Source organism: Nannospalax galili, unplaced genomic scaffold, assembly GCF_000622305.1.
Source record: "Nannospalax galili isolate Female #2095 unplaced genomic scaffold, S.galili_v1.0 scaffold1991, whole genome shotgun sequence".
Taxonomy (NCBI): Eukaryota; Metazoa; Chordata; class Mammalia; order Rodentia; family Spalacidae; genus Nannospalax; species Nannospalax galili.
In genome coordinates, this window is record NW_008329820.1 from 7767 (window position 1) to 17255 (window position 9489).

Consider the following 9489-nt stretch of genomic DNA (forward strand, 5'->3'; position numbering starts at 1 on the left):
AATATGCACAAACCCCCCAAGGCACAGGGGGACATTGCCCAAGAGGGTGTGCAAAGAATGTAAGAGCTGGAATGGGGCGGGATTTGGGAGATGTTGCAGCCATGGTTACCTGCACATGATAAAAGCAAGATCAGTATCCCAGCAGGCAGCACTAGTTGGACTCAGTGGGTTCCAAAAAGCAAACAAAAAAAGGAGAAAAACTGGGGGAGAGGAACATGTTGGGGTGTCTGTGTAGAGATGGATATGAGCAAGATGCATTACATACATGTATGGAATTGTCAGAGAATAAATAAAAGATGAAAGCATCCCATTTTAAAGTTTTGGTGAGTAGTTTGGTTTTGCCATTCACAGATATAAAAAGAAAAACGTAGACTTTAAGACAACAAGATCTCAGTTGGGAGGTCGCAAAGGAGTCTATACAATCAAAAGTAATGCATGGAGCTTGGGAGGAAGCCCGGTCAGTACAGTGCTTGCTTGCCTTGCAAGCATGGGGATCTGAGTGTGATCCACAGAACCCATGTAAAACAAAATTTCAGGCATGGCGTACATGCTCATAATCCCAGAACAGGGGAGGAAGAGACAGGGGACTCCCTGGGTATCTTGGCAAGTTCCTAACCTTACTTTGCAAATTTCAAGCCAGGGAGAGACCACGTCTCCAAAAAAAGTGGGCAGCACCCAAGGAAGGACATCAGAGACTGTGTCTTGTCCTATGTGTGTACATGCACACACATAGCACACATCAGCACACACATGCACACAGAGAATAAGCAGGACTCTACACTGCATTGTAAAACAGGAAGCAGACATGAGGGCACAACTGACACAATCAAGTATAGAAATGAAGTGCAGCCTTCCAACTGACATGATCAAGTTAACAGTATTGTGACAGAGTTCATTTCCCTGTTACAGAATTATACTAAGATTATGTGATATACGGGAAGCTGCGTGAAGACAGAAACTCTTCCTTCAAAACTTGTGAACCTGAAATAATTGCAAAACTGTAAGTTAGGACTCCATTATCAGAACTGAGACCACCCATACGCTATCACAAAGCTGCCAACAGGATGCCCCACAGGTCCCCCATGCCTCAGGTTGAAATCACAGATTCCTCCATCCTCATTAGTACGTATCTTGGTTTGCTTGGCATTCTTTAGGATATTTATTCTGGGATCCCTGGGGCACAGGTAGGACTGCGTTACCATCCCTCAGGTAAGTGGAGTTGTAGAGCTAGGTCTAAGGACAAAGGCACCTGCTCACTCCCACACTGATGGACATGGTGCTAGAAGCCTGGGGAGGGAGTTCCAAGCCTTTGTGGTTCATACAAGTGACTAATGATGATCTGGCACAACGCCTGTTAACTCGGCTCATAGCACTTCTTCATCAGGACCTGTCAGGACCATCCCAAGAACCTGGCAAACACAACATTCCTGGATTACAGGACCATAATGCAACATGTTTTCTGACAATTTAAGTCTTTGGAGATAGATTTGGTCCGAATTATGCAGAGTGTCTTCTGTATAGGCAAGCGGTTACTGTAATACAATCACCTGCCCGAAACACCACCATTCACGGAGCACAAATGCAAGGCATCACCCTTGTTTCTTCAATTAGTGGCTCTTAAAACTATCCTAGCCTCCCCACCCCGCAACACTCATGGGGTAGGATCATTTTTTTACATGTGGTGGTGGCTGGATTCACAGCACAAAGGGTTTCATATCAGAATGGCTCATCGGTGTTTCTTGAAAATGGGCACTGGGTCACACACATGAGCCCATCCAGGCCTTCTGCTGGGGTCCTGGTTACCCCAACACAAGCATCACCATGTGGCATCTGTGCTCCCTGTGGATCTTCAGGTCCCCCTCCACCGTGAAATGTTCCCGCGGCTGCAAAGCTCGGGCTGCCGTGGAGGCGAGTGTGGGGACCTGGCGGTGGCAGCCACACGAGCCCCGAGACACGTGTGGACTCGCTCTCCGCGGCTCGGGCCGCCGTCTCTGGTCCTAAGTGACCCGCGAATGCGACCTTTGGGCTCCCTGTTGAAGGAGAACGTGGCGCCGCTGGGTCCCAAATTCCTGTCAGCCGACGATGCTGCCCGTCCAGGATTCAATACCATCTAAAGGTATCGGTTCCAGCAACCACCGCTGCGCAGTGACGTCAACAAAGCGACAACGTCACAAATTTGGCAGCCATTCTTGTTGAGCCAGCCCGCATTGGTATATTTTAGCAGGCACCTGCTTGATGTTACTCTAGTTTCTGGTGTTCTTTCCCCATCTAGCGACAAGGTATTAGGATGCCGTTCAAGAAATGCTCTGGAAGCTTGCTCTTGTGAACTTAAGGCGATGATGCTGTTCGACTCCAGATCCATCCAGACTCAACTAGCAAGGGTCTAGAGGGGGGCAAGGGAAATGGGTGGTGGGCTGGCCCTAGCCTGGAAACTGCTGGAGAATGATTACTGCTGGGTGAGGGAGAGTAGACCTTTAAGATCTCTGGATAGGCTGACTAGACTCCAGTGGATGAACTTGCAGCTGGAAGACATCTGGGTACAAATGCTTGACTGGATAGGAATTAACATACATGGAGGAATGCACCAGGTCCATCTCAGGGAGCTGGGGGCATCAATCGGGGAGGATGTCTAGACTGAATTAAGATTTGTTATAGGAAATGCACTAAAGCTCAAATATATATATATATATATACATTTATATATATATACATTTATATATAAATAAAATTGAAAACGCTTCTGGAAAGGGTGGGTGCCATGTTTTGAGTGTAAAAGTGACAGAAATCTATTGTAGGTGCTGGTGAAGGACTCTTGGACCCCACCAGTGCCTGAACTAACCCAAGTGCTTGGAAAGATAACACGGACAGGAAAGTAAATCAGACATCAGATAAATGAATATTCAGAAAACAGAAAGAGCTTCTGCAAATCAACAAAGAAACACCATAATTTAAAATCAGATGAAGGTAGACGGTTCTACAGTAAGAATATACATGTGACCAAGAACATAATCAAAACATGCTCAGCCTCACTGACATCAGGGAAATGCAGGCTCCCAGAACATACCACTCTACTCTACAAAAATGATTAAGACAAGAAAAAATCAACAAAAAAGAGTTTTCAAGGAATAGAAACCCATGTGAACTGCTACTGTAAACAAGTTGGGAATTTCTCAAAAGTTAAACAGAATGATTATATGACCCAACAATAACAATCGTGGTTACATGCCCAACATGCTGGAAAATAGCAACTCATAAAGTATCATAGCAGCATTATTATCTCTATACTTATTTGGCTTTTAAAAAAATATTTGTATTTATTGGAGAATTTAACGAAATTTATTTATGTCATATTCAGGCCCCTTCCCTCTCCACTCCCACTTTACCATCTCCCCAACTTCATGTCCTATATTGTTATTTACATCTTTTAACTTTTTTAAAGGCCTATCAAGTCTAATCTGTGTTGCTCAAGTGCTTTTGGGTGTGTCTACCCTGAGTCTAGTCAACCTACCAGGTGGAACACCAGTAGGGGAACCTCACTCCCCTCTCTTAATATCTATCCATTGCCAACAGACCCTCAGCTAGGGCTGGGGCTTCCTGCCTATTTCCCCCATCCATGCTGGGACACTGCCTGACTTGGTTTTGCACAGGTCTTGTGCATGCTGTCATTAAGCACTGTGGGTTCATACGTGCAACTACCCTGTTGCTACTATGGAAGCTTCTTTCAGTATATTCCATACAAATACAAAGAGTTTAGATGTAGCTACCCCCATAACAGGGGTTCAAGGGCCCTATAGACTCCACAGGCCAGCAAATGAAAAGCCCAGTGCTAGGAATGGACTCCCTCTTCTGGAATTGTTGATCAGAGCAATCCCACAGATCCCTAAACAATACTGGCTATTGCCACCTTGATTACGCACCAGAATTTGAAAATAAGACCCTATAGAAGAAGGCACTACATACCAGAGTTGCAGAACAAAAAAGGAAAAACCAGGCTGGCACGGACTTTGAAGCTACATCGCTGTTGGCTAATTTTCATAGTACTAGAAAGTGTTATACATGTTGCGGGGAGAAAAGTCATCATCAGCCTTACCCAGGTGTGAAACCTGTAAACTACAGTAACAACTGGCTTGGTGAAATAGGCCCACTGGTGCAAGAGTGGCATGAATAGTATGGCTGTAGCCAACCACGTTCTGATTGGATTTAAGGTCCATTTCACAATACAGAGTCCATACCTGACATTGTTATCAAGGCCAAGAAACCTGTATCCAGACAGGCCACAGCGGACAGCCTACTGTTATCATTTTGCTAAACAGACATAATAATAAACTCATAATCAGTTGTTATATCCATACTAGTAAATTTCTCAACTCTCACCAGAGAACGTTTTCTGGCAGTGGATGGTGGTTAACACAGAGACCCACAAATGGTAAATGATCAATGTGCAGTGAACAAGAGACCACAGAATGCTCAGCCCTAAGTGGGAGACCTATATCTAATCACCTGCTCCCAAGGCTCAGGGATCACTGTGGAAAAGGTGTGGAAGACTGTAGGAGCTGGAGATGGTGGATGAAAACAAGCATTATTTATTCACAACAGCCCTAAGTGTCCATCAATATAATAATGGAGAAACAAAATGTGTTCTATTCATAATATTGAACATCATTCCATCATAAGAATGAAATAAGGTTTAGTCAATGCTCAAATACCCTGGATCTTCTAAATATTATGCTAAAAATTAAGCTAGGGGAAAGGGAAATGTTCATTCACTGCTGGTGGGATTGCAAACTCGTGCAGTCACTATGGAGAGCAGTGTGGTGAACTCTTAAACTAAAAATGGGAGTTAGAGAGATGGCTCAGTGGTTAAGAGCACTGGCTGGACTTGCAAAGTACCTGGGTTCAATTCCCAGTTTCCACACGGCAGCTAACAACCGTCCATAACTCCAGTTCTAGGGGAATCCAATGCCCTCTTCTGACCTCCGCAGGCATTGCATGACATGGGTGTACTTACACCCTCTCACACATAAAATATGAACCATATTATAAAATAATAAATATATTTAAAAACCTATAAAATCTATCATATGATTTGGTTATATACTCCTAGGCATATACCCAAAGGACTCATCTTACTGCAGAGACACTTGTACATCCATGTTTGTTGCTACTCTTTTCACAATAGCTAAGAAATGGAAGAAACCTAAAAGTTCCTCAACTGACAAATGGATAATGAAAATGTGGTACATTTACACAATGGAGTTCTACTCAGCAGTAAAGATGAACTCATGTAATCTTCATGAAATGGATGGAAGTAGAAACTGTTACACTAAGTGAAGAACAGTCTCAGAGGAACAAGCGAGTACATTCTCTTTCATTTGTGGATCTTATACCAAATCCTTATATGTGAGTATATAATGTGTTGTAACTGCAGGGGCCAGGACATGGAAGGGAACTATAGAGGTAAAGGGAAAGAAAGAGCCCGAGACAGGGGGATAGTAGGAGACAGATGTCACCAAGGAGGAAATTGGGAAAATGGGGGTATAGAGGAGGGAAGTATATACAAGGAACTATGGGGGATAAAAGGGAAGAAAAAGCTCAATGGGGGAGGGATAATAAGAGACCGGTATTTCAAGGGGAAATTGGGAAACATGGGGGTACTTTAACTGGGGAGGGAGGAGAGAAGGTTAGACAAGAAGATAGATGAGAGATAAATAATGCTTAGCTGGTGTGGAAAACTGCAGAGAAATGTATTAGTTCAAAAGCCCACTGAAAACTACACACACAGTATCTGTACATGAGTACATGTGTTTGGCTAAAGCTACATAACAAGAAACACAGTGCCAGACAGGAAAACCTTCCTTTGAGTTGTTGGTCAGGGTAGCCCAAGATTCTCAAAATGACTCCGGATGCTGCCACAGCCCTTGACTGCCTCCCAGACTTGAAGGTAAGTCCTTACTGCTGAAGACAGGACATACTTTGGACACAGGACTTGGAGCTGACCGGGATGCCTTCTCCCTGAAGACTAGCTCTCATAGTTGTAGAGGACACCATGCAAGCTGCTAAGGGAGAAAATCAATCAGTGGTCCAATCCAGCTCTGAAGCCTAATAACCACAACAATGACTGGCAGAGCAAAATATATTTGTGCAGTAGTGCACTTTTTCCCTGAAGACTAGCTCTCATAGTTGTAGAGGACTCCCATGCAAGGGAGAAAATCAATCAGTGGTCCAATCCAGCTCTGAAGCCTAACAACCACAACAATGACTGGCAGAGCAAAATATATTTGTGCAGTAGTGCACTTTTCTCTTGGGGGTAATCAACAGCTACCTAATTGGACTTAAACCAATGGGTGGCACTTAGCATAGCCAGATACATGACTGAAGAGGTCACAGATCTTAGAGAAAACCTTACATCTGTCACCTCCCTACACAAATGTATTTTCTTAGCATATGCTAAATATGGCTCATTATATTTACAGCAAATGTATCTGTCAGCACTCATCAAAGTTCTTTTTATCCAACAGACGGAGACTATTAGAGTTCCACAACTGGTCACACACAGAGATTAAGTGTCTGTGAGATGCTCAACCTTAAGTGGCATATCTACTATGGAACCTCTACACCTAAGGCCCGCAGAACTTAGTGGAACAAGGGTTAGTGAGAATACTAATACAGCTCACAACTCTCACCAGTGAAGCTTCCTCATGCAACAGAGGGCAAACAACACAGAAGACCACAACTGGCCAAAGAGCAGAGACTGCAGAATGTGTGTCCCTGGATGGGACTCCTACATTAAACTCCACCCACCCAGGACTCTGGAACCATTGTGGAAGAGGTGGTGGAAAGTCTGTAGGAGATGGTCACTGGGTCACACACAGGAGCCCATCCAGGCCTTCTGCTGGGGGCCTGGTTACCCCAACACAAGCATCTCCATGTGGCTGTTTGGCTTCCTCACAGCGTGGAAGCTGACCAACAGGAGGACGCTTTCCTAGAAGCTTGACCAGTGGCCATGAGGCTTATTGTCTGTCCTTGGCCATCAGTCCTTGTTTGTGGAAGTCACGTCATTGGTGTAAAGATCGAACCACCTCTACCACGTTCTACTGGAGGAGCCCAGATTTAAAAGGATGGTGTTGGATTCCAGCTTTCAATGACTTCTCCACTGGGGACACAGGAGGGCTGACAGGGGCAGTCAGGCTGTTACATTCAGGAGCAGCTGATCATCCTGAGAGCCTCTGGCTTTGTACACGGCGATGAGCATATCATCTGGGCCTTGCTGCAGAACAATGGCGGCTGTGCTCCGTGGGGGATCGTCACGTCTTCGTCCACTGTGAAAGGTTCCCGCGGCTGTAAAGCTGGGGCTGCCGTGGAGACGAGTGTGGAGACCTGGCGGCGGCAGCCACACAAGCCCCGAGACGCCCCGAGACACGCGTGGACTCGCTCTCCGAGGCTCAGGCCGCCATCTCCTGCCCTAAGTGACCCTCGGATTGCGTCCCCGTGCACCGCGACCCCTGGGCTTCATGTTGGAGGAGAACATGGAGCTGCTGGGCTCCAAATTCCTGTCAGCAGAGGATGCTCTCCAGCCAGGAATCAACAGCATCCAAAGCGTCAGCCTTCCAGCCTCAACAACCTCCAGCGCTATGCGATGTCACAGCATAGTGACGTCAACAAAGCGACAACGCAGAAACCTGAGAGCCAATCCTTGTTGCGCTACTGCGCATGCGTATATGGTAGCAATACCCTCCTTGACGTCACTCTATTTTCTCGTGTTCTCTCGCCATCTAGCGACAACGTATTAGGATGCTGTTCAAAAAATCGCTTCCGGAAAAGGTGGGTGCCGTGTTTTGAGCGCAAGTGTGATAGAAAACTATTCTAGGTTTTCGTGAAGGAGCCTTGGACCCCAGGATCGCATGGAATAACCCAAGTTCTTGGAAAGATAGAACAGATGGGGAAGCAAATCAAACATCAGCTAAGAAACGAACATTCAGAAGACAGAAGAAACTCCTACAAATCAACAAAGAAACATCTTAGCTTAAAATCAGATAAAGGGGCTGGTCATGGTAGTGCACGTCTTCAATCGCAATTGGGTCTCTGTGAGATCGAGGACAGTCTGCGTTGAGAGTTCCAGGGTAGCTGGAGCTACAGGGGGACCTTACAACTCAAAAAGAAAAAAAAAAAATTAGGGAAGGACAAACTCCCCAGAGATTTCACTCTACAAGAATGGAATGATTAGGACAAAATGAAAAATCAATTAAAAAGATTTTTCAAGGAATAGAAACTCGTGCGCTGCACTGCACTGCTGCTGTAGACAAGTTGGTAAATCCTCAAAAGTTAGGTAGAATTATTATTTGACCTAGCAATTAAAATTGTGGTTATATGTCCAACATACTGGAAAACAGCAACTTGACAGATACATGGGCATCAAGTATCATCTAGCATCCAAGTAATTCAACAGCTGGTCCCCAGTTGGTGGTCTTGTTTGGGGATGTCCTGGAACCTTTAGGAAGTGGAGTCTTGCTAGAAGTACTCATTGGGTCAGCCCCACTCCACTTCGGGCTTGCTCTCTCTGATTCATGTATGCTGTTTGAAGACTTGGTCTCTCAGCTTTCTGCTCTGACAGCCTGCCGCCAGGCCTCCCCGCCCCTCACGGACTCTCCCTCTGGAATCATAGGCACAAATACACTTTCTTTCAGTATTTAGATCCTGCCCCCTTACCCCTGGCAGTGGTTAAGAGAAACTGATTGTTCCAATTGATAACTGAAATATTAGGGTGGAGATTAAGTTTGCAAGTGGGTGTAGTAACTCCATTTCAGGTAACTTCTGAGAATTTCTGAGAGACAAACCCTGGTTTTGAGTGGAATAGACTGGAGAGCACAGATCCCCTTGAAGTTTTATTCCACTGAATCCAGTCCAAGCAAAGGATCCACAGTTCCAAATGGCCCTCTGAGTAAGTACTTTCAAATTGATGTGTGTATCATGGGACACTTGACATGTGCCGAAGTGGGCTCACGTGGGGTGGATGGGAGGAGCTGGTGGTCCTCTCTGCCCTTTCCCTATTTCTGGTCTGCAGTTAGGTTTATTTACTCCCAAGGCTGTTTCTCAGGTTCCAGTCAGCTGGCTTTGGGATTGATTCATAGTGGGGACATAAGCAAAATTCTGGAAGGTGCAAAGAGGAAATGCATGTCTTTTGCCCTAGTCTGCCGAGGTCAGTATGTCTGCTGGCAGCTTTAACTCCGTCTCCTCAGACCCAGACCCAGCAATCATTCCTTCCGAGTCCATTTCTCATCAGTGAGCTTCCCTGGGCTCTGAACACTGCCGTTCTTCCTGTCCTGTCTTCCCCCCTCTCCTCCTCTACCTTCCTTTTGTTTCCCTTTCCTCCTTTCTTTCCTTTATTCTTTTTTCTATTCGTCTTTCCTCTTTTCCTTTCCTTTCCTTTCTCTTCCCTCCCATCCCCTCTCCTTCCCTTCCCTCCCCTCACCTCCCTCCCCCCTTCCCTCC

At 45.6% G+C, this 9489-nt stretch overlaps 1 pseudogene; it reads left to right on the plus strand.

The window, feature by feature from the left end:
* The first annotated feature begins 2402 nt into the window (after nt 1-2402).
* LOC103741217 overlaps nt 2403-9489 on the plus strand; it is a 23616-nt pseudogene continuing 16529 nt past the window's right edge.